The sequence below is a fragment of the Myodes glareolus genome, chromosome 11 (genome assembly GCF_982192425.1).
Source record: "Myodes glareolus chromosome 11, mMyoGla1.1, whole genome shotgun sequence".
In the NCBI taxonomy this organism is placed as follows: Eukaryota; Metazoa; Chordata; class Mammalia; order Rodentia; family Cricetidae; genus Myodes; species Myodes glareolus.
In genome coordinates, this window is record NC_142036.1 from 61,084,002 (window position 1) to 61,108,103 (window position 24,102).

The following is a 24,102-nucleotide window of genomic DNA, read 5'->3' on the forward strand; positions in this document are numbered from 1 at the left end:
TTACAATTCCATTTTTCACTTCTATGAGTTTGAGGGAATGTGGTAGCAAGGGTGGCAGGGGCAGAGTTTGTTCATTCCTGTGCTTGGGTCTGAATCACTAAGGGAGAGGTCGGGGGGAGGGGTGACAGTGGCAGAGATCTTGTCTTTTTCTACTTCCCATGTAGATTAGAACAACAAGGACCCTAAGAGAGATATATATGGATCTAATCTGTATGGGAAGTAGAAAAAGACAAGACCTTCTGAGTAAATTGGGAGCATGGGGACCATGAGAGGGGTTTAAGGGGAGATGAGAGGAAGGGAGGGGAGCAGAGAAAAATGTTTAGCTTAATAAAATCAATAAAAGGGCTAGTTAGTAATAAGCCTGAGCTGTTGGCTGAGCATTTATAATTCATTTAGGCCTCTGTGTGCTTATTTGAGACCAGGAAGTCAGGACAAAATACTCCATTTACATTATGGAGTCATACACACTTGTTATTTAGATTCCTCAAAATGGCAAAATTTTTTTTAGAGGCAGGAAAATTGCATTTACTGTATTTTCTTTGTCATTCATCCCATAGACACAGGTGGTTTCCATGCCTTGCCTGTTCAAATAATGCTACAATGAAGAAGGGAGTGATGGTCTCATTGTGAAATTTTGATTTCCTTCCTTTGTATACAACTGCTGTGGGATTGTTGAACCCTGTAGTAGTTTGATTTTTAAGTTCTTTCTCACATTTTACCAAATTTTATTTCTTTTATTTGCAATTTTACAAATTAAAATCTAAGTACACCATTTTCCAGCTCCATTATCTCATTTTAACCCCTTCCACATGCCCCACCCAATTCTTCTCAAAAAATCATTTTTCCTTTATTATTGGTAAGTACATGTACATATGTGTGTGTGTGTGCAAGCACATACACATGCACACTCCTTATATAAGTGTTCCCTTAGTGTGGCTTGTATGTACATGATCACCTACCTTTCTAAATAGGAAGAACCAGGTGAATTTTAACAATGTATTTTATTTTAATCAATGTATCTCAAATACTATTATTTCAATGTTTAGTCAATATGAGTACTGATTCACATTTTGTATCTGCACATCATAGTAAATCTGGCGTATGTTTTATGTTTGTGGCTGAAGTATAATTAGAGTAACGTAAATCCAAACCTTTGATAAGTATGTGTGACTCAGTGCTATTTTACTGTAGCACAATTATAATGGAATTCTTACTCTGGTACCTGAAATACACATTCATGCTTGAAATAATATAGCATCAAATGCTTGCCGATACAGTAACTTAACCGTTCTAGCTGTGTAAGTTGGCGCGAACACTTGTCTCCATTGATCTGTAGTACCGTTTTGTTATAAATCAAATGATGACATGTGAGCAGACACATATCTGGGATTTAAAGATGCTTACTTTATTTTTTTAGATGGATATTGTCTTGACTGATTGGGATAAAAGAACAAACAATGACTTTCCAGTCAGTTGGCTCTGAGTGTCTGCCTGTTTTAAACAGAATTCTTTTGTGTAAATGTGCAGGCTCCACGTCTCCCATTCCTCCTTTCCTCCCAAGCGGAGACCTGCATGTGTGAGAACAACAGACTAATCTTGTAGTGCTGGGAAAGAAGGATGCCGGATATTTCAGTAGTTGCTTTGCTAGATTTGCCCCTCTTTAATATCAATATGCATATAGTATAAATCTATGAAATGTTTCCTATCATATATCTCTTATTTCTCTTTCTCTCTTTCTCTCCTCTCTCTCTCTCTAATCTATCTATTATCTATCTGTCTGTCTATCTATGGTTTTTCTCTTCCTTTCTGTCTACAAACCACAGGCCCCAAAGAACAATTTCCCGTTTTTCCTTATGATAGTTGCAGTTTTTATATTATAGAGATGCCTCAATCTTGCCTCTTGTTGATTAAAGCTTTATGAATTTATTAAACATTTATCTTTTAGCCAAGGCTGGCTTTCACGACTGTTCCTTTTTTAAAGATTTGAAGAACAGAATGACAGTGCTGGGAAGAGATTAATTTTCACTTTGTATCAGTCCTTTTATTGGCACGGAGACTCACAGAATCATATAATTTACAGGATTTGCATCAGAAGCTATTTCAAAAGACGTTGTGGGTTCACTACTGAGAAAGGGAAAAGGATGCCTCCCTTAGATTCTGCATAGAAGTGCCACATAAGAAGAATTGAAAGTTAGCTGGGTGGTGGTGCATGCTTTTAACCCCGGCACTCAAGTGGCAGAGGCAGGTGGGTCTCTGCGAGTTTGAAGTCAGCCTGGTTTACAAGTGCTAGTTCCTGGATAGGCTCCAAAGCTACAGAGAAACCCTGTGTTGATCCCCCACCACCATCACCAAAGAAAAAAGAAAAGAATTCAGAAAGCAGAATCATAAATCTGTCTTTAAATGAGGACACCTGCATGGGAATTTATTTTCTACAGGAAACAGCTGCAGAACTTTAAATTCCTAGAAAAAAAGGAGAAAATCATTTGTGCTAATAGATCATGCTGATTTGATTTACAAAGTAAATATGAAATTATGCACAGGCAGGAGGAAATAACAGGCACATGAATGACCTTAGATCTGTTAAGACACATTACAACATTAAACATGGTGAGTGTAAAAGAACCTGTAGAAATAAAGATCAAATAAAAATGAGAAAGTACCCATAACCCCAACAGACAGATTCTGCTTCCTGTTGTGTTCTAATATGGACCAGCTTATCTATGCAAACAGGCATATAAGATTCACAGCTTATCTATGCAAACAGGCAGTTGTCAAGAAGGGGAAATAAGAGATGGAAAGAGAGGACAACTAGCTATTTCTAGAGGAATGTGAAACTGTTTTGTAGGAAATGGTGTCTCCCCTTCTTCTTGGGATCTCTGGGTGCTATACTTCAGTGGTGAGCGAGCCGAAATGAGTGAGCATGATTGGACAGCTTATGAGTCCACAGTGGTAAAGACAGCTCTCCAGGGAGATAATTAAGTGTTACAATTCTACTTTATTCCTGAAAGAAAAGGGAATATGGGGACAGTAGCTGGGGCATCATCTAATTTGCATTAAGTGGCATACTCTTATCATACAGCTTCATACATGACATCAGGGTCCTATAGTAAAACTCCTAATACAAGTCTTAGATGTTCAGCTCCACGAGAAAGACTTCTATCAGGGAATGGTGCCAAGTGTCATGTTAAAGATAAATCAGACAGGCATCTAAGCTTAGAAACAGTTTTCAGATAAGGTCAACCTTCCAGTCTCGGGGACAGTCTCCAGGTAAGGGCAGGTAGGGAGTAGGGGATATCAATAGAAGCATGCTGTTGATCTTTAGAAAAAGCTGCCAGGCCACAATAGACTGTGATCTCTGACCAGCAAGTCCTTCCAACAGGAAAACTTACCAGATGGATGGTAGCTTCATGCATGGCAAGTGCTGTATCATTGAACTACACATCCAGCCTAGCACAGAAAATTTTAAAATTTTGCTTCATTGAGAAGCTTCTGCAAAGCAGAGGGCACAGTCAATAAGACAAAATGGCAACCTACTGAATGGGAAAAGATCTTCATCAAACACATATCAGACAGAGGATTGATCTACAAAATACATAAAGAACTCAAGAAATTAGACATCAAAATACCAAATAATCCAATTAAAAATGGAATACAGATATAATCAGAGAATTCTCAACAAAAGAATCTCAAATGGTTGAAAGACAAGGAATTGTTCAACATCCTTAGCCATCAGGGAAATGCAAATCAAAACGATTCCGAGATTCCATCTTACACCAGTCAGAATGACTAAGATAAAAAACATCAATGACAGCATATGCTGGAGAGGGTGTGGAGCAAGGGGAACACTTCTCCATTGCTGGTAGGAGTGCAGCTACTTTGGAAATTGGTATGGCAGTTTCTTAGAAAATTAGGAATCAACCCACCTCAAGATCCAGCAATACCACTCTTGGGCATACACCCAAAGGATGCTCAATCATACCACAAGGACATTTGCTCAACTACGTTTACAGCAGCATTATTTGTAATAGCCAGAACCTGGAAACAACCTAGATGTTCCTCAACTGAAGAAAAGATAAAGAAAATGTGATACATTTACACAATGGTGTATTACTCAGTGGTTAAAAAAAAGATGACATCTTGAATTTTTCATGCAAGTAGATGGAACTAGAAAAAAAATCCTAAGTGAGGTAACCCAGACCCAGAAAGATGAACACAGTATGAACTCAGTCATAAGTGGATATTAGATGTGAAGCAAAGAATAACCAGGCTATAATCCACCACCCCAGAGAAGCTAGGTAACAAGGAAAACTGTAATAGAAGCATAGATGGATCTCCTGGCAATGGAAAATAGACAAGATCTGAGAAAATTGGTGTGGGGGGAGGACAAAAGGGGATGGGGAGGAGAACATGAGGAAATGAAATAATCGAGATGGGGAAGGATGGAGGGGGAGAACAAGGAAAGAGATAATTTGATAGAGGGCCATTATGGGACTAGTGAGAGACCTGGCACTAGGGAAATTCCCAGGAGTCCACAGGGATGACCTCAGCTAAGATCCTAAGCAGTAGTGGAGAGGATACCTGAACTGATCTTCCTCTGTAATCAGTTTGATGACTACCTTGATTATCATCATGGAACATTTATCCAGCAACTGGTGGAAGCAGAGGCACAGATTTAGTGCTTCACTCCCAAAATCCAGTTGAAGAAAGGGAGCAGTGATAATATGAGCAAAGGGGTCAAGACCACGATGGGAATACCCACAGAAACAGCTTACCTGAGCTGGTGTGAGCTTACCGACTCCAGACTGTCAGCAGAAAAACCAGCATGTGACAGAACTAGCCCTCTGAGTGTGGGTGACAATTGTACGGCTGGGACAGTCTGTGGAGTCACTGGCAGTGTGGCCAGGATTTATCCCTATTGTTTGAACTGTCTTTTTGAAGCCCATTCTTTTTGGTGGGATGCTGTTTTTGACATAGATGTAGTGAGGAGGGCCCTTGGTCCTGCCTCAAAATGATGTGCTAGACTTTGTTGACTCCCCATGGGAAGCCTTACCCTCTCTGAGGACTGGATGAGGGGTTGGGTGGGGGGAAGGTAGAAGGAGTGGGAGGAGGGGAAGGAGTGGAAACTGGGATTGATATATAAAATTTCAATTGAATAATATAAAAATTCAATAAAATTGAATAAAAATAAAATAAATGTTTCAGTAATAAGAGTTTGAGTCGTTTCTGTCCTGCCTAGTCCTGCAGTTATTCAGTCCCAAGGAAACACACAGAGGCTTATAACATTTATAATCTGTTTGACCTATAAGCTCAGGCTTATTATTAACTAGCTCTTACAATTTAAATTACTCCATAATTCTTATCTATGTTTAGCCACATGGTTTGGTACCTTACTTAGTGAGGCACTCTCATCTTGCTTCCTCTCCATCTGGATGGTGACTGCAGACTGAGCCTTTTCTCTTCCTAGAATTCTTTTAGTCTGGTTGCTCTGCCTATACTTTCTGGCTGGCTATTGGCCAATCAGCATTTTATTAAACTAATACAAGTGACAAACCTTTACAGGGTACAAGGCCATTTTCCCACAGCACTTCTTCACTGTTGGATATTAAAACAGCTCTCCAGTTTTATTGTCTTCTTCCCAATATCAGGATACTAGCATTAGAATAATATCACAGCTTATGGAGAATTCACTTCAGCCATGGATAACAGCAAACCCAGGGAGGTAAGCAAGGGGGTAGTGTTGGAACTACCTAGGGGGCATGGTAGTTTTACTGTAAGAGGCAGCAGTTTAATAGTGTCCCCAAACTGATGTTTAAGTCTAGACAGGTGAGGGTTCTTGTTATTCCTTTATATCTTAAGAGACCTTGAGAAATTTTTCCTGGGATTTAAGGGAGAGTAGAAATAGATTTTTTTGGGGGGGGCTATAGCTAAGATTTGAATTATTTCAGTCTCTGTGATAAAATTAAGGTTCTCATCAATTTTTAGCTCTCCTAACAACCCTTTGTAAGCGCATTTTAATCGTTTGTGAAGAAAAAAAGGCCACCCTTTGCATTGAGATTTTCCCAGAATTCTTCATTTAAAATGTGTAAAAATTTATGTTCGTCTATAATGTTGCCAATTCTTCAAATTATCACTCTTTAATTGTTGATAATTTAGTAAATGAAAAATTCTATAAGTATTTGAATTCACATGTTTTCTGACCAAGTGTACCTTTCTATTTGCTTATTGCCACTCCTAGTTTCTCTTTTATAAAATTCTTGATGTGTTTTATGTTCATTTTTCTATTGGGCCACCTGTCTTTTCAAAACCTTTTGAATTTTGAAGTTTTTTTTATGATGTGTATCAGTTCATTTTCAGTTACAGATGGTTCAAGTATTTACTTCCTCTTGATATTTGCTTTTCTCTTACTCTCTTATCCCTTCATGAGTAAAAGTTTTAAAATACATCACAGTTAAACTCAGCAACCTATTCCCATGAGTACCTGTTCTGTCTTTTCAAAGAAATCATTCCCTGTCTTCATATTCTCTCTATTTTACTACAACCATGTAAAGAAGCAGAGATATTTTTCTTTCTCATAGGGGACTTTAGAGGGATTCTGAACACACTTTTATCTTACTGCTAGGATGAACATTTTTCTAGCCTACTAAAAGTTTTCTCCCCCCATTTTGATTAGTATTCATTAATTGCACAAAGTATCAGGTTTCATTATATTTCATACATATACATAATACACTTGGATCATCTTCAACCTACTGTTACCATATTCTGCTACCCCTCCACCATCCTCCTCTCTCCACATCTAAGCCCCCCGTCTAGTCTAATTTCATGTGTTATTGCTCTTGCTTTCTGTTTTTTTTTCCTTTAATTATTACTGTTGTATTCCTCAGAAGAAACTTTGGCTTTTGAGCAGTGTTAGATCTTTGGGGATGTCGTGGGCCCTTACAGTTGGACTAACTGCATCTTGCATTATGAGATGCTCATGAACTGTTGAGGTGTGGCAAGTGTGGAATGCTTTGGACTAAAGTGGTGTGCTTGGGTGGTAAGGTTAGGACAATTGATCTTCATTACTGACTTGATTGAATTTACCTGGGAGACACACCTTTTGAAAGTTCTGTGAGGGTGTTTTCAGAGACTGTAACTGAAAGGACTTACCGTGAATATGAGTAGTCCCATCCTATGGGCAGGGAACCCAGTCTGAATAAAAAGATAAAAGAGAGAAACTGAGGTGAAGAGCAGAATTCATGCCTCTGCTTCCTGACCAGCTTCTTCACACACTGTTTTCATGGCCTCCTTAGCATGGCCTCTGCTTTCTTAAACTATGAGCAATAGAAGGCCTTCTTCCTTAAGTTATGTCTTCCATAAAAAGTAGATAATATTTTATAACTCTATAATAGTAAAACTATTATAAACACATGAACAAGCATTAGTTTTGTTTATGTGCCTGGGCAAGTTACTGTCAAAGTGGCAATCAGAGATATTATGATAACAAAAGTACAAATCACATTTTATACATGGTTTTGAACTTATGCCCATTTATGTTGATTGATTTTGAATTTTATGACTTTGTATCATCAAATTGTTTGTAATGATTAATTTTTCAGCAAATATTATTGACAAAATTAAAGGTAGACAATTTGATGATGGGGTAGTAAGTAGGTTCCCTCAGTAGATAAAGGCATTGCTACTGGGGCTCATGATCTTAGATCTTTAGGATCCACATGGCATAGGATGAGACCCAACTGCCAAAGATTCTCCTCTGACTTCCACCCATGTGCTGTGGCATGCATGTGCACACACACCCACACCCATACACATTTGTATGAGTAAATAAGTAAATATGTAAAAACATTTGATAAGAATTTTTCAAATGTATTGTCTTCAGGCAAGGATGGGGGCAGAGTGAGTTATGTTTTTTTGAGTTTGTTAATTGAAAAAACTTGAATATAATTATTGATATTAAGATGCTTTCGTGTGGTTATTGCTTTGCAGGCCACCCATCACACAGGCTGTTTGGATAGATGAATGGACGTGAAAGGAAGGAGGGCTTGGGGACCTGCATGAAAGAGTGGGTTACAAAAAGTTCATATAAATAGTTTCAGTTTTACTTTAAATCTTTATGAAAGGATTTTTCTAATTCTTAAGGAGCTAAAGTTAATGATGTGCTAGAGTAATGGGAGAAAGCAGTTAAAACTTTGCTGCTCAAGGAAATCTCCCCAGGCAGCCTGTGATTAAATGTGGGATAGTCACATGAAGAGTCTGCTAAGTCAGGCTCAGAATCTGGCTTGACCTCTTTGTCCAAGTTAAGTTTCGTATATGCGCTCTGACAAAGTAAAGCAACGTCACTGAGGAGTCAGGTGTGAGCACAAGGAAGTCAAAATGGGAAACTAGGCTTGAGTACTGCGGATAAATGGACTAAAGATTTGACATATTAACAGAGCATGCTTATTCAAGTAAACTTAAGCATGTGGATTCCCATTTCCCATCCTTGACTGAGGAACCAGCTAGTCAGTATTGCTTCTATCTGCAGCCAGCTGTTGTTCGTTAGACTGTAAACTCTGTTCTGATGAAAATAATTTTCCCCCTAACACTTATGTTTCTAATGCCAAGTAGAATTCTTGGCACATAGAAAAAGATTTTTAAGAATATTTTTGAAAGAATAAATGTTGACTGTCTATCATTTGGTATGAAGTAAGGAACTAGGCCAAACAATTTTCAAGGACTTTAGGAGGTTCGTCATGAAATTAATGTGATAGTATATATTTTACTAATGGAGAAGTAAAACAAAGTATATTCCTCTGAATTTGTCTACAAATTCAACAATCTATCATTTTGATTTCTATATTTATATCGTACTGAAGCGGCCAATTTGCATTTTTAAGAATGTAGTATTAGTAAACATTCCATAGCAATTCCCCTCCTGCTTGCTTTTGAACTAAACTTCAGTGTTTCCACCTTTACTTTGCTAAATCTTTCCAGGAAGATAAATGTTGCTCTAGTCTGGTCAGGATGGCTTAACAGTCTTTTGCTGGACGGGAGCTATGAAGGTGAACCATGGTGCAAGCATCATCTCTTCATGAAGAGCTTGTGGAAAGGTTTTCTTGTTTGCAAAACAGGACCCAAAGGTTTTCTTGTTTATAACATAGAACCCAAGGCAAGGAAACTCAAATGAAAAAGGTGTCTGATGCGGTTAGCATGTGGTAGGCCATCTGATAGATGGGAAAGTCAAGAGAATTTCAAAGCGACCAAACCACACAACTGACTGTTGAACAAATACCTTCACCCATATTGGAGATTGTCCCTGAGTTTCTCCTCCAGTGAGATACTGAACGCTCTCATTGTTGAGGTGACCTTTAGTCATGCCATGAAGCCTGAAGCATCTGTGTGAACCTGAAATGTTGAAGCACATCAGAAAAAAAAAAGAGAGAGAGAGAGATGCATGACTTAAAACAGACCTTAGAGACAAATGTCTCCACCACCCTTCCTGTGTGTTGTTATAAACAGTGTGCTTAACAGTTGACAATCTGATAGGAATGGAGAAGCCAGAAAAATGCATAAATTCAAGGACCACCACCAGTAAAGTATGGATTTCTAGAGTCATTTGTAAAGGAGACAAATATCCGTTACTAGTTCAGTGGTCCCAGAAGGCATCCTGTTCCCAAAAAGCTTTTCAGTATAGGCCAAATTATTTTCTGACTACTTGCATTTAGAGTGTAAGTAATGCTTCCAAGAGACTGCTATTCTAGGTGATAAAATAAAAATAATCTGTTTTTAAAGCTCAATTCTTCAGAATCGTTACTTTAAAAAAAATAGGTATATGAAACTAACTGGAGCCTTGTTTCCTAAATAGAATTAAAATGTAAATATAAGAGTATAGGGAATTCCAAGAATTTAAAAATCTGCATCCATAGGCTGAAATTTTGTGGTAGTTATTCTTCAGATGGAATGCACTTCACTGTAGATTCAAGGATGCCAATCATCAATGAATTGCAGGTTATTTTATGATATGCATTGACTCCAAGGAAAATACTTATGAGTTCTTATTTGTATCTTTATAATCAGACAGTTTTCATGATTCTTGCTAAACTTACCTTATGAGTGAAGGTGCACATGTCTTTTTCACATTTACCTTCAAATTTTCTTTTTTCTTTTTCCTTTGATCTCAAACACTTCTTAGCTTGAAGTTATGAATTCAGCTCACGTTGTTTTCTGCTGTCTTCCTCTGTCTACAGTACAGGTTTCCTTCTGTAGTAGAGTACAAGAAACTGTAATACAAGCAGAAAGACTCAGCCCACTTAATTTGTTCATTATTGAAGTCACATACATATTGTTGTAGCTTTCTTTGAACTGAATAAATATTAGTTAGAGAAAGACAATTCTCCAAAGCAGGTGATTTAAATATACTTGTACAATCACGTTTTTTAAAGATAGTGTTTCTCTGTGTAACAGCCCTAGCTGCACAAATTTTATGTTTTACCTAGCAATAACTAATTATAAAGCACCATTTTTGGAAGAAGCACTGTATTAGAAGCCTGGGGACATATTATTTCTCAACTTATTATGTGTTCTTGAGCAAGAGTGCTAACTTTCTTCATTGTCATTTGCTCATCTATAAATTTTATTTGCTAAAGGCAGGTGGTCTGGTGAATTTATTTCTTCCTTGTCATTTATAAGACCAATAAAAACTTCATTGTTCCATGGTTCCAATTTTACCAACAATGTCAGTAAATATATTCAATGTCTCTATTTCCGGGACTGTTACTGCTCTAGTTGGCATCGTGAACCTGGCATAATGGAACCTAAATATGAGGCAGACTAAAGTCTCATGCAATAGCCAACTTTATTCAGAGCCTTAGACAATTTATGTTCTCTAGACATTCTGAGGGTTAAGCAAGAACATGAGCAAAGCTTACCTGAGTGCAGGCTGTATACAGTCACGAGGACAACTCATGCTTGGAAGCATCATTCTTGGAAGCATCAACTAATACTGGGTAAGAGTTGAGTAATCTAAAGTAAACTTACCCCTATTTATTATACCTTGGAGAGACACTAAAACTTTTTCCAAGAACAAACCTTGTTAATGGTGGAATAGAGGTTATAAGACTCTTGTCTTATTTCCTTGGAGTTTTCTCTCAAACACCCAAAATTCTCCTCAATAGTCTCATTCATGGGTTGTGTTCTGTCACTGGACAGTTTTCTAAAAATGCACATATTATATAAGATATAGTCACTCTAACTTTGCATGAAGATTTCTCTATGATGAAATATGAAATTTTAGATTTTTGGTGCATTTCAAAACGGAGGACTTTTTAAAAGCTGGTCTATATTTCAAAGAGAATATGATCATCAAAGTTAACTATGTTTTAAAAGATGTTTGAATGTAAAATAAATAATTTTATTTTATAAATGTTATGGTATATAAATGTGCAGGTGCAAAGAAATAAGCTAGTTATTTTGTGATTACTTCCTAGGAGGCAGCAGAGAAAGAGTCGGGAGCACCTGAAAGGGCAGCTAGTCCCGGGCCCTTGGATCCATAGGGAAATCAAGAAGCGTGAACAACATCGATTTCTGGGTAGCTTTCAGTTGTGAAAATTGCATTGTGGATTGTGGATCCATGGTAAATTCTTTTATCTTGGAACCAGAACTCATCCACCTTTTGGTCAGTTATGTTATTGTCCTGTACCTGTGTATGTGTAAGTGATTATATTTGTCCATGCCTTGAACTCACAGAGATATGCCTGTCTCAGTCTCAGTGCAGGGTTTAAAGGCATGAAGTGCCATATCTAACTAGGAGTTCTTTTCTTGGAGAATTCAAAGAAGAACTAAAGTCTAGAGTAGGATTTTTCAGTCTAGTTGCTCATTTCCTAATTAAAGGCTGCACATTCCCGTCTCCTTGGATCTGCTGCTCAGAGCACAGTGAAATACACACACACACACACACACACACACACACACACACACACACACACACACAGAGAGAGAGAGAACAGAAACAAAAGCTGGAAGAGTGGGCATAAGGACAGTTACTGGAACTCAAATTCCTCCCTGTGAAATTAGAAACAGGGACCTCCAGTTTGGATCTCAGGAGAGACTGGCTCAGATCTTCTGTTCCCTGGGAAAGAACAGGGCTTCTTGGGACCTTATTAGCAAGGTTCTTAGGGAGTTCATTGCTCTCCTAGTTCATTGTTTCCTGAAAAGAAAACCTTATTCTCTGAGAAAATTATATTTCATTTTGATAAAGATATTCAGTACTTTCTATGAAAATGAAATTGACTTCAGCATGGATTCAGAAACTGAAAAAGAAAGACCATCAAGGCAAGCTGAGACTTCTTTGAGCTATTCCTGTGTTAGGTAGCTTGGAGTGTAATAGACCCTCTCTACTCACTGTGGGAAGATGTGGGCACTTCTGAAAATGCATCCTGGTATACAGAGAGGTGTTGAGCACCATTCCATTCCATTTCTACCTTGTATTCTGCTCCAGTATTTCCAACCTACACGCCTACCCTTCTCTGTCTCTCTGCTTCTCTGTCACGTTTTAACCCCTTGACTAGACTTTCTGGACATGATTTCTTAGTGACCTTTGGATCTCTATTCTGGTTCTTTAGTTGAAACACTTTACTTTGAGGTTGGTTCAAACTTCTAGACTCCAACTCTGATGAGTAATCATATAACTGAAAATACCAATTATTATTTATAGTAACTAAAAGCATCCATCTCTCAAAAGCCAGTGTACCTGTGTGCTAACAGTAATAAAATTATTAATAAAAGCTCTCATCACCTAGTGTCCTGTGTTATCAGTTGTCTATGACAACTGAAAGACACATTTATTCAACTTATAATCCTTCTTTGCAACATTCAAAGAAATTAATTTCTGGACAGCACATTTCCACTTAAACATATAAGTTGTTTTTGCATGAAAAGAAAAGAAAGTGGTTTGTCTGACAGATATAATGTACTAAAACTTCTGAACACTCGTGTCTTTTTGTAATTCTTTTGTCAAGGAAAATATGTGGAGTGTAAGATAATTTCTTTTAAAAAGACAATCCGTGTGCTAATAGAAGTTGTAAATGAAAGTCGCCGAGGCTCCATAATTGGATCCAGTAGTAATGGCTGCGTGAGAAGTTTTGCAACCTGAAACAGCACGGGGCTCTTATATTATCCTGTGTTCTTTATCATGTGTGCCACAGAGAGCTGTCTTCAATGGCTTCCTTCAGATAGTGCATTCTTAAACTGGATCAATAGTAGAAGCAATCAAGGTGGCATTTAAATTAATTAAGCTTACTTTGAGTTTAAAGTAGACAATGTGTTTTATTCACTAGATAAACAGAGCATGCTTAAAGGAGATTTCAAAAGCTCTACTTTGCTGACTGATGATTTTTATAAAATTTCGCCACATATCTCTTCTAATTCAGAGTTTAGGACACAGAGGTCCACTTGGGAGTAATAACAGTTGTCACATAAACAGAGATCAAGGAGGAGCTCATTGGGTTTCCGTCAAGGCTTGTGCACAGATGGCTGCTCATCTTGATGGTGATTTTCTGCTTTCAAATGTGGATTGCTAAAAATAAATCACATCGTGATTTTCGTTTCTCCGATACGTTCGTAACTATGTAGCTCAGGCTGGTTCTGAACTAACCGATCCCTTTGCCTCAACCACCCTACGATTTGCAGTACCTAGGTGCACCAAAGAGCCCACTCTGTTCTGCACTTACATTGGGATTTACTCCTCTCCCCTTTTGTTTCAAAGGTGGAGGTTTTATGCGGGTCACTTTAGCTGACAACATGCTTTTCAGATTTATGCATTAATTTGTCCTTTTCTAAAAAGAATCCCTAAAGAGATTAGATATATTAATTAATGTTAAGGTCATTAGAGCATTGAAGTGCAGTACTGTCCCCGTCCTGGAGCACATTTTCAGGCGGGTTGAAACCAGACTGGCGAGGGTTACCGCTTATTTGTAAGGGAAGAATTGTATCCTGGTTCTCTGGTGCCAGCCACTGAAGAATGTGCCTTCAGGGTCTGGAGAGGATGCTGTGCTCAGACATGTGGCACCATCTGCTTTTATTCTCTCACTGCTTGTATGGCCCCTTTGCAATGCTGGTGTTATAGCATGCAAGCAGCTAAGTAGAAAAATTTGATAAGTCAGTACATTTAATACCTGGCATAACAGTTGTTACCTTTTCTTCTGTAGCTTTGGCTCTCTCTCTCTCTCTCTCTCTCTCTCTCTCTCTCTCTCTCTCTCTCTCTCTTTCTTTCTCTGTGTGTGTGAAGACCACTATCGTTTTTGTTGATTTCTTTCCACCATATTTACTGAGGCAGGCTCTATTTTTGAACTTGGAATCTGGAATCTGCCCTTTTGGTCAATCTGACTACCTATCTTGCTCCAGAAATTTTTTTGTCTCTGCCTCATTAGTGCCAGAACTGTGCGCAAATCATCATGCTCCCTGAGTATTTACGATCCATCACAGGGACTGGGGATCCAAACTCAGGTACTCACACTTGTGCGGCAAGCACTTTACTCCCGAGCCAGTGACCTAGCCCCTTGGTTCATACACTGAAACCTGCTCTTCCATTTATTTCCATGGAATCGAAGGTAGGCTTCCAAAGGTGCTCATGAGTACAGACTGTGAGGAATGACTCTGCATGCACCACTATTAGAAGACAGTGCATGCTGTAAGAAATTCAAACTGGTCCTTCCTCTCTTTTGGTGCTGTAGATGCTCCTCATCTAACTTCTTTCTGTCCCCATACTCAGTCTATAGTGACAACCATTCTACTCTTTTCTTTAGTGATATCGACAATGTAGAGTCCATTAAGTGTGTGAAAACTTGTGTTATTTCTCTTAATATGATGACTTTCCACAGTGTTAACTACTGGCTATCCATGTTGTTGTTCTTGACAGGATTTCATCTGTTGTCAGAATAATACCACAGTGTCCTTTCTCATTTACCTGCTGAGAGTCACTGCTCAACTCATATAGCATTTGAAGAGATAGAAGTGATTACTACCCTGATTTGATCATTAAACATTGCATGCATATACTGAATTACCATAATGTGCACCATAAAGTTGGTAAAAATTATGTTACAAAAAACACTGGAATTTTGTTTCTGTGGTGTTTACTATGGTCTATAGATCCAGTCAAATAATGAGGAAATATCAAAATGACCAAAATTCTGTGTATTGCATCAAAATTCCTGAAAAGATATATCTAGTTTATGATTCACAGAGGATGAGGGGAGATGAGGAAACTCTTCCAAGTTGGGATGTGTGAGGAATCAAGGGAATGGAATGTGAGGTGAGTGGAACTCTGGATTAAAACCTAGCATGGGGATAGTGTTGGAAAAACTGAGAAATTCCAAGGTAAGCATGTATGTTTGTTTATAAGATGCTTCATACTTTACGCTCTTAATTTTGTAAACATTGCCTCAACCCATGGGTCTGGAACAGGGAATGATGGAAAGACAGATACTCAAGAAACAACAGACCCAGGGACATGAGCATTTGTTGAAACATGGGAAGTAAACGTCTGTCTACATTGTTACGATTTTCTTCTTTGTGTTTCATTTAAGCATAATAACTTCATAATTTTTAAAAATGTCATAGTATATAGTATATAGTCATAGTTGGGGATGGCTGTATTCATCCCCCAATCCAGATACATCCCCACATCTCTACTGACTCAACGTCTTCATATTCTTTCTCTATCTCTCTGTTCACATCTCTCCTCCCATCTTCTCTGCCTCCCTCTCTTCTCCTCATTGAGTCTAATTTGTGTTAGCCAACTACTCTTTGGTGTGGGACCTCCCTTGGAATGGTAGGCGTACCAGAGGTCATACTACTGAAGAAAACTGATTCTGCACTCAGTAGATATCCAATGTCAGTGGCTCCTCCGCGAAGGGCTGGGCTGTATCCCTCTCCTCCATGCTGGAATTTTGACTGTTTGAGTTTGTACAGTGTTGTGTCTGCTGTCACAATTGCTGTGAATTTATGTGTGCATCTGTCCTGTTATATCTGGAAAAATACTTTCCTTGAAGTTCCAAACCACCTCTAGTTCTTAGAATATTTCTACCTCCCCTTCCATGAAGTTACCCGTGCCTTGAGGGGAGGGATGCAATATATATTCCTGTTTAAGACTGAACACTCCACAGTCTCTTCTTCTTTGCATGGAGGCCAATTGTGGTTGCATTAATTTCTATCTATAGCAAGAATAAGGTTCTCTTTTGAGGATTAAAGAATGTACTGATCTATGAGTATAGCACTAAGTCTTTATGGATTGTTTTAGTGCTATGCCCATTTAACAGAATGTATATAGTGGTTTCCACCTAGGACTTGTGACCAAAGGAGCTACAGGTTCTTAACCTTGTTAACAGTGCCTGGAATGGGTTCTGTCTTATGGGGCAGGTCTTAAATCCACTCAGGAATGAGTTGCTTGCCTCCCTAAGATTCATTCTGCAGGGAACATATCTTGTTCATGATTGTAACTTATATTAATCAGGGTAAGGCAATTAGGGAAGAAAGCTGGTTCAATTAAAGGGGTGATAAAGAAAGTGAGGTCAGAGGGCAAATTACTAAAATAAATGTTTTCTATCATGCTGAGGACAATGAATTTCAGTAAGGACGAAATCATTCTGTGCACAACCTGTCTTCAGGGTTGCCTGTGAAAATCAGCAACCTAAAAGAGGAAAAATAACACACTAACTTTTCATCCTAGTATCGCTACCTCCTTGAAGTCCTTTCTTTTTGCTTCAGATTCTTTTTCTTATGTATTTATAAAAGGTCATATAAGGTCTTTTGAAACAAGGTCTTGTGTAACCTGGGTTGAATTTGAACTTAAAGCTTAATGACGAATCAATCCCACAACAATTATGGTTTTTTTTATTTTTTTGTAATTTTATTAAATTATAAAAGTTTCCATTTCCACCCCTCCTCCCACCACCCTCCCACTCCCCCCTCTCCCTCTCCTCCTCCCTCTCCATCCCTAAGAGCAGTCAGGGTTTCCTGTCCAGTGGGAAGTTCAAGTTCCTCCCGCCTCCCTCCAGGTCCAGGAAGGTGAGTGTCCAGACAGACTGGATCCACAAAATCCAGTATATGCAGAGGAAACAAGTCCCAGTGCCATTGTCAATGGCTTTTCAGAAAGACTCCGGCCAGCCACATTCAGAGAATCTGGTTGGATTGCGTCCTTGTTCTTGGGATAACTCTAACCAAGGAAGTGAAAGACCTATTTGACAAGAACTTTAAGTCCTTGAAGAAAGAAATTGAGGAGGATACCAGAAAATGGAAAGACCTCCCCTGCTCTTGGATTGGGAGGATCAACATAGTAAAAATGGCAATTCTACCAAAAGCAATCTATAGATTCAATGCAATCCCCATCAAAATCCCATCAAGCTTCTTCACAGACCTTGAGAGAACAATAATCAAGTTTATATGGAAAAACAAAAAACCCAGGATAGCCAAAACAATTTTATACCATAAAGGAACTTCTGGAGGCATTACCATCCCTGACTTCAAACTCTATTACAGAGCAACAGTATTGAAAACAGCTTGGTATTGGCATAACAACAGAGAAGTCGACCTATGGAATCGAATAGAAGACCCGGGTATTAACCCACAAACGTATGAACACCTGATATTTGACAAGGGAGCTAAAGGCATACAATGGAAGAAGGAAAGCATCTTTAACAAATGGTGCTGGCATAACTGGATGTCAACCTGTAGAAGAATGAAAGTAGATCCATATCTATCACCATGCACAAAACTCAGGACCAATTATGTTTTAAGGGGGTATTTATTTTGGGGGGTAGAACTTACATACACCATAAACCGTCAGGAAGGGAGCCTAGTCGCTGGAGCAGGAGCCGGGAGCAGGAGCCGGAACAAAGCACCGGAACCAAGAGGCCGAGCCAAGCTTGCCGCCCTTCTTTTAAAGAGAAATATACCACGCCCCAGTGGGCTGGTATTTCAGCGGCTATTGGCTGACGGAGCAGAAGGTGCTCCCACAACACTGTGGGCTAGTGCTTCAGCGACTATTGGCTGAATCAGCGGAAGGTACTCCCGCAGCAAAAGCTCAGTCACCAGTTTTAGGATTACAGTTGTACACTGCCACAGTTGCCTTCTACGTCATCCATATTTAAATTGTGTGATTTTTTTTCCCCCTCTGGGAAGAAGTGAAGAAAATCTATCCCATAGAACCAATGACAGACAAAATGAAAACTTAATGGAAGTTACAGTGATAAATCGATGAATTTGTTGGGGTTACTTATAGGAATAAGAGTGAGAGGCTATGTACAAGAGAACACAGCTGTATTCCTGAAGATTCCACTCCAGCATGGGTGATAACTCAGGAAAACATCCCTGGATCTCGCTGCACAAGCAACTGACATCTTTCCCAGGTGAAGTCTTTTCTCTCTAGCTGCGTTTAGTGCTTATATGATCTTTTGTTGAACCTTGTAAGTTTCAGAAACTTTTTGAGACTGGTAAGTCTTTTAAGTTTTGTTGGCTTCCTGAGCCATAATGAACCTTTCTCTAGAATAGAGTATTTCAATTGGGAGGTAATTTGTTATGCAAAACTCTATCCCTTCCTCTGGCTCTTAATTCTTTCTGCCCCTTTTCTTGAAATGTTCTCTGAGCTTTGGCAGAGTTTTTAAATATCTAATTATTATTGTCCGTTTATGAAAAAACATTGGGTAATTATGTCACTACAGCAATGACTTTTCATTGATTTTATTGAGTTATACATTTTTTCTCTACTCCCCTCCCTTCCTCTCCCCTCCCTTCCCTTTCAACCCTCTCTCATGGTCCCCATGCTCTCAATTTACTCAGGAGATCTTGTCTTTTTCTACTTCTCATGTACATTAGATCCCTGTATGTCTGTCTTAGGGTCCTCATTGTTGTCTAGATTCTTTAGGATTGTGATTTGTAGGCTGTTTTTTTCTGATTTATGTCTAAAAGCCATTTATAGGTGAGTACATAGGATATTTCAAGAGTTTGATAAGGTATTAGTCTCTGTAATACTCTTTCCATTGCAAAACATGTTTTTTTCCATGACCAATTGAGGTTGGCAGTAACAGTGATCTATAAACATAAGCACACATATTTAGAAAAGAATTTGTCAGCTCGTCATAACTGTTCAATAAAACAATAACAATTGCTTCCCCATTTGTGGTCTATGGCTATTCCCAGCCATGAGTTTTTGCCCTATTGTACAGTACCAGACATTAGTTCCTTTCCATGAAGTGGGGCTAAAATCCAATATAAAGCAACCTGTAACAGTTGTCCTACTATTGTGAGCACATCTTACCCAGGGTATTGATAGCAAACAGGGTCCATATCCAAGGAGGACAGTTAGTAATAATTGTCCAACAGCAAGATGCCTTCAAACATTATTAAAGCTATGAGAAAGAGAGAGAGAGAGAGAGAGAGAGAGAGAGAGAGAGAGACTGAGACTTATTGATTCCAATTCAGTCTGGCTTGGTTTCTCCATATCCTGAAGCCAAAGTGTCTGGTAAATTCAGCAGTAGGGACTTACTATATAGTTCTGGCAAGCAACCAGTACCATCAACAATAGCTTTTATTATTCTGGAGCCTCTGGTGCCTCCTTATCCAACAACTCATAGGGAAGTAACCCACCTCTTTGGTATTTTCATTTAACAAACTTAAATGAAAGGTTCTGGTGTCTTCCTCCATTCATATAGCATGCTTTTATTTAATTAATTTCATTAATTGCCATCTCAAATTGTTATTTCAAATCTGGGGAATACTCAAAAATTAGCATTTTCTAAATAAACCATTTTTTTTTTGCATAGTGTCTCTGAATTTTCCATTCCAACTAAATTCCAGTTGGTCTTAGGTGGTCAGTGGAATACTAAAAAAGAAGTGTGAGCCAGTTCCAATACAGCAGAAAATATCTTATTACTTCTAACCATTAGTCAGTCAAAAGAGAATTTTAGGTATATCAGCATGTGTAGGAGACATTACCCTATCGAGACCTATAAAATAACAGACATTTTTTTCTGTGCCATCTAGCTTTCTTCCTCTTCCTGGGGTGCTGGCACTGCTGCTGAATTCTTGTATAACACCCAAGTCTGATGGGCTATCATTGCTGCTTGGTCTGGCTTAGGGCCAAGAACTGTGCTGTGCTCTGCCTGCTGTTGGATGTGACTTGTCAGTTCTGACAGATGCTGTTCCAGCATTCTGGCCCTTGCCTTTTCATCAGCTACACATGCTAAAAGGTACCCAGGCTGGAAAGACAATCTTTATTTCCAGTACACTTTATATCACGTGTTCTGAGGGGATAATTGTCTAGCTCTAGGATAGGTTTTCTGCCTTGATTTGTTGCTCTTGTTTTAAAGCCTTTCTGAATCTCAGTAGCACAGTATTTAACTTTTTGTTAATTTTCCTCTTAGGAAGTAACTCAATACAAAACTTGCCACTTTGGCCTTCAAGAGACATGGATAGATCCTGTTGTCTTCTTTGATTTTCTTCTGTTTTTTTCTTGACTGAGTTTACATGTTCCACACTTGATCTGGAGAGTCAAAGTAATGAAGATTTGCCAGAATATCTCCCATCTCATAAAGATGATGACCTACTACTATAAGGCCCAGCAAAACCACTAGTGTTCAATATTGGTTCCAACCTGTTTTTAATTCTCTTTGGACACAATCCTAAGAGATCCAGTGAAATAGAAATTAAACACTGCCTTCTCACACTAAGTTCCCTCAGTAACCTGTATCCCTCCTCTATTGTCTTCCAATCTCTGATATTTGTTATTGAATTTTTTCATAATATATTTAAATTATATTCTTACCTCTCCACTAACTCCTCCCAGAATCTCCCCAGCTCCTTCCCCAGTCCTTCCCCACCCATCTTCATGCTCTTCTTCTCTGTCTCTCTCTTTATTTCTCTTTCTCTAAAAAAAAAAAAACCCGAAAAATGAAAATCAAGATAAGCAAACTTAAAAAAATAAGATAAAAGTACCAAACCGAACAAAAACACACATAACTCTCCCCCATGCAGCCCATTTTCTGTTGACCAACTATCCCTGGGCATGAGGCCTGCCCTGGTGTGTGGTTGATATATTTACTCACACTTCAAATATTCTTAAATCTATCAGATATTTGGGGAAGTCTCAATTTACGAAGGAGGCATGCCAACAAATATCAAATTGTCACAACACAGATTGCTGCGTCGAAGCACCATGACTAAGACAACTCTTAAGGAAAAAAAACATTTAATTGTGGGCTTGTTTAAAGTTTTATATGTTTAGTCCATTATCAACATGGCAGGGAATATTGTGGCATGCAGGCAGGTTCTGGAGCAGTAGCTGAAAGCTATATCCTGATCTGTAGGCAGAGAAAGACAGAGACAGAGACAGAGACAGAGACAGAAACACACACACACACACACACACACACAGAGAAAGAGAGAGAGAGAGAGAGAGAGAGAGAGAGAGAGAGAGAGAGAGAGAGAGAGAGGTAGAGAGAGGCTTGGCATGGGCCTTTGAAACCTCAAAGTCTACACCCAGTGAGACACTTCCTCCAACAAAGCCACACCTGCTAATACTTCTAATCCTTTCAAATAGTACCACTCTTTGGTGATTAACCATTCAAATATATGAACCTATGAAGGCTGTTTTTATTCAAACCGACACACAGGTAAAGGAAGGTTACTACCCTGTGATTTCCTGAAATCACTCTACTCAAAGGTAGCTTGAATCTTGCTGTATGTGCTATCTCTTATCTTAGGGAACATGTAACAACCATTGTAACAAGGAGGCACACCATCCCCATACCCTCTGTAGTAATGTTACCATGTGGAGATTACTTTTGTGGATGTTCCTCCATCATATGAATCAGCCTTACTTAAATGGGTCAGTACCCATGATAGGGGTCATGGAACTCCTCTCCAAACTCCTCTTTGATTCTGTTTGTCCTTGTTCAGGTGCTTTTGTATTGTGTGACCTTTCCCCGTGAGCCAGCAACAAATGTACATGTATTTCAGATAGCATCAACGGCACATCATAATAACAAAGTCTAACTTGGTAAACAAATATGTTTATTGGGATTGTTATAGATTTATGGTTGAAACGCTGCTTACAGGACCATGTATGAGAAGTTACTTATATGAACAGGTAGGACTCAAAAGCAGCCACATCACCAAAAGCTGATCTTAGGCACATGTAATGACTCAGGAAAGTTGCAATCATGGAGTTTTTGGTGTAACCTGCAGGTAACTTTACAGGTTGGAGAGAGTTGCTGCTTCCCAGAACTCCTTGTTCTTATAAAACCTCGATGAGGAACATCTTGAGACTTTGGAGTTGTTATTTCCCCAGTCTTGTGAGTTGTGCTAACTTCCCATATCTATCTATCTATCTATCTATCTATCTATCTATCTATCTATCTATCTATCTATCTATCTATCTATCTATCTTTAACTTCCTGTAAGATTTCTGTCTCTCAGGGTTCCTGTTATTATTATGATTAATAATAAAATAAGTGTAAAGCATGCATCATAGCAATTATATATGTCACAATTGTTAGTATTTAGACATCTGTACTGGCCTGTCCCTGGGGTTCTGACAGGATATGCCCTCAATGTAGCCAACACTATGCACAATACTATGTTCCCTTTTAAAAGTAGGCCTGCTCACCTCCTGTCTCTTTCTCTTGTTCCCTCCTCTCTCTTTCTCTCTGTCTTTTATCTTTCTCTCTTTTTTCCCTTCCTCCCTCCCCCTCTTTTCCCCTTTCTCTCTCTATTCCCCTTTCTCTTCAGCCACTCTTGTCCCCAGGGACTGGTCTCCGATTCCTCCTGCCTCTTTCTCTGCCCCTTTTCTTTCCTCTTCCAATAAACCTCCTATGTGAGCTTTGTTGCATGGCATGATTTCTCTTCACGGTGTTTTTAAAATTGCCACAATGATAATGGATTTAAAAATCAAGAAGTGGATTTTCATGCTAGAATAATCATATTGAGTCAATTATATTACATTCAGCTACTCTAAGTGTTTATTGATTTGAAATCAGTTTTAACTTGACTTTGAGAAAATGTAAGATTTTGAGATCTGAATTTTCCAGTATATAATATGTAACTCTAATTTCAATTTACTAATAACTAATTCTGTTGAATGTATAAGGTGTGCATCTGCCTTAAAAGTATCTGCAATTTATTTGGCTTTTGTTCCACTATCCTTTGGTCTGCTGGCTAGGTCTTGTTACCACCAGTTAGTAGGTATGATTATTTGTGATACCAAAGAGAAAATATGGAGCTGTCAGTAAGCGGCAGGGTTATCTAAATGCAGAAAACCTTCATTTTTCTCTCTGCAATTAATATATTTTTCTGTAAAAATGATTTTGAAGTCACCTCTTCTTGGTTATTCTGAATGATTTATCTTTATAGTTATGGCAGGTAATGGAATTTCTTGTAGGTTTAAGTCTACCCTTCACTTTTTAGAACAAATTTCTAGAGGGTGGGAAAAAGCATAAAAGTGCATTTTCAAATCAAGCTTGGCGTTGGCTAGAACTGCAGTGACAAATTTTCCAGGGTTGTATGGATATTAGACAAATTAAAGTTTCCAAGAATTTTTGGAACAATATTAGATTTAAAACAACCTCTGCTTTAAAGCAACAAACGTTTTTCAAGACAATTGATTTTTCTACATATATTTATCTTGTGAAGAACTAAAATGTCAAAATAAAGTACCTAATAACTTGGAGGCAAAGGAGAGAAAAGTGCTTTTAGTATTTTCAGATGACCATAAACAAACCAATCTTGGCCAGCCAACACATAATCGCAGACTATAAAATGATATTTCTACATCAAGGCCTTTGTAGTCTGAGATGAAGCCACTGAACTAATTGTCTAAGAAATAATTTTAGAAGTACTAAAAATAATAGCCTTCTTTAGTTTCATTCTTGACATAAATCCCTGAGCAGACAAGTTTTTACAAAAAGGGCATTTTACTATCCATATCTTCAGTGATACTGGATATGTGTCGGGGCTGATCATATAAATGCTTTCTTGCAGGGCTATTTTAAAACTAATTCAGAAGGAGGGAAGCTTAAGTGTTTGTAATTATGTAGCCCAGGCTAGTCTGGAACTCACTGTGTAATCCATGCT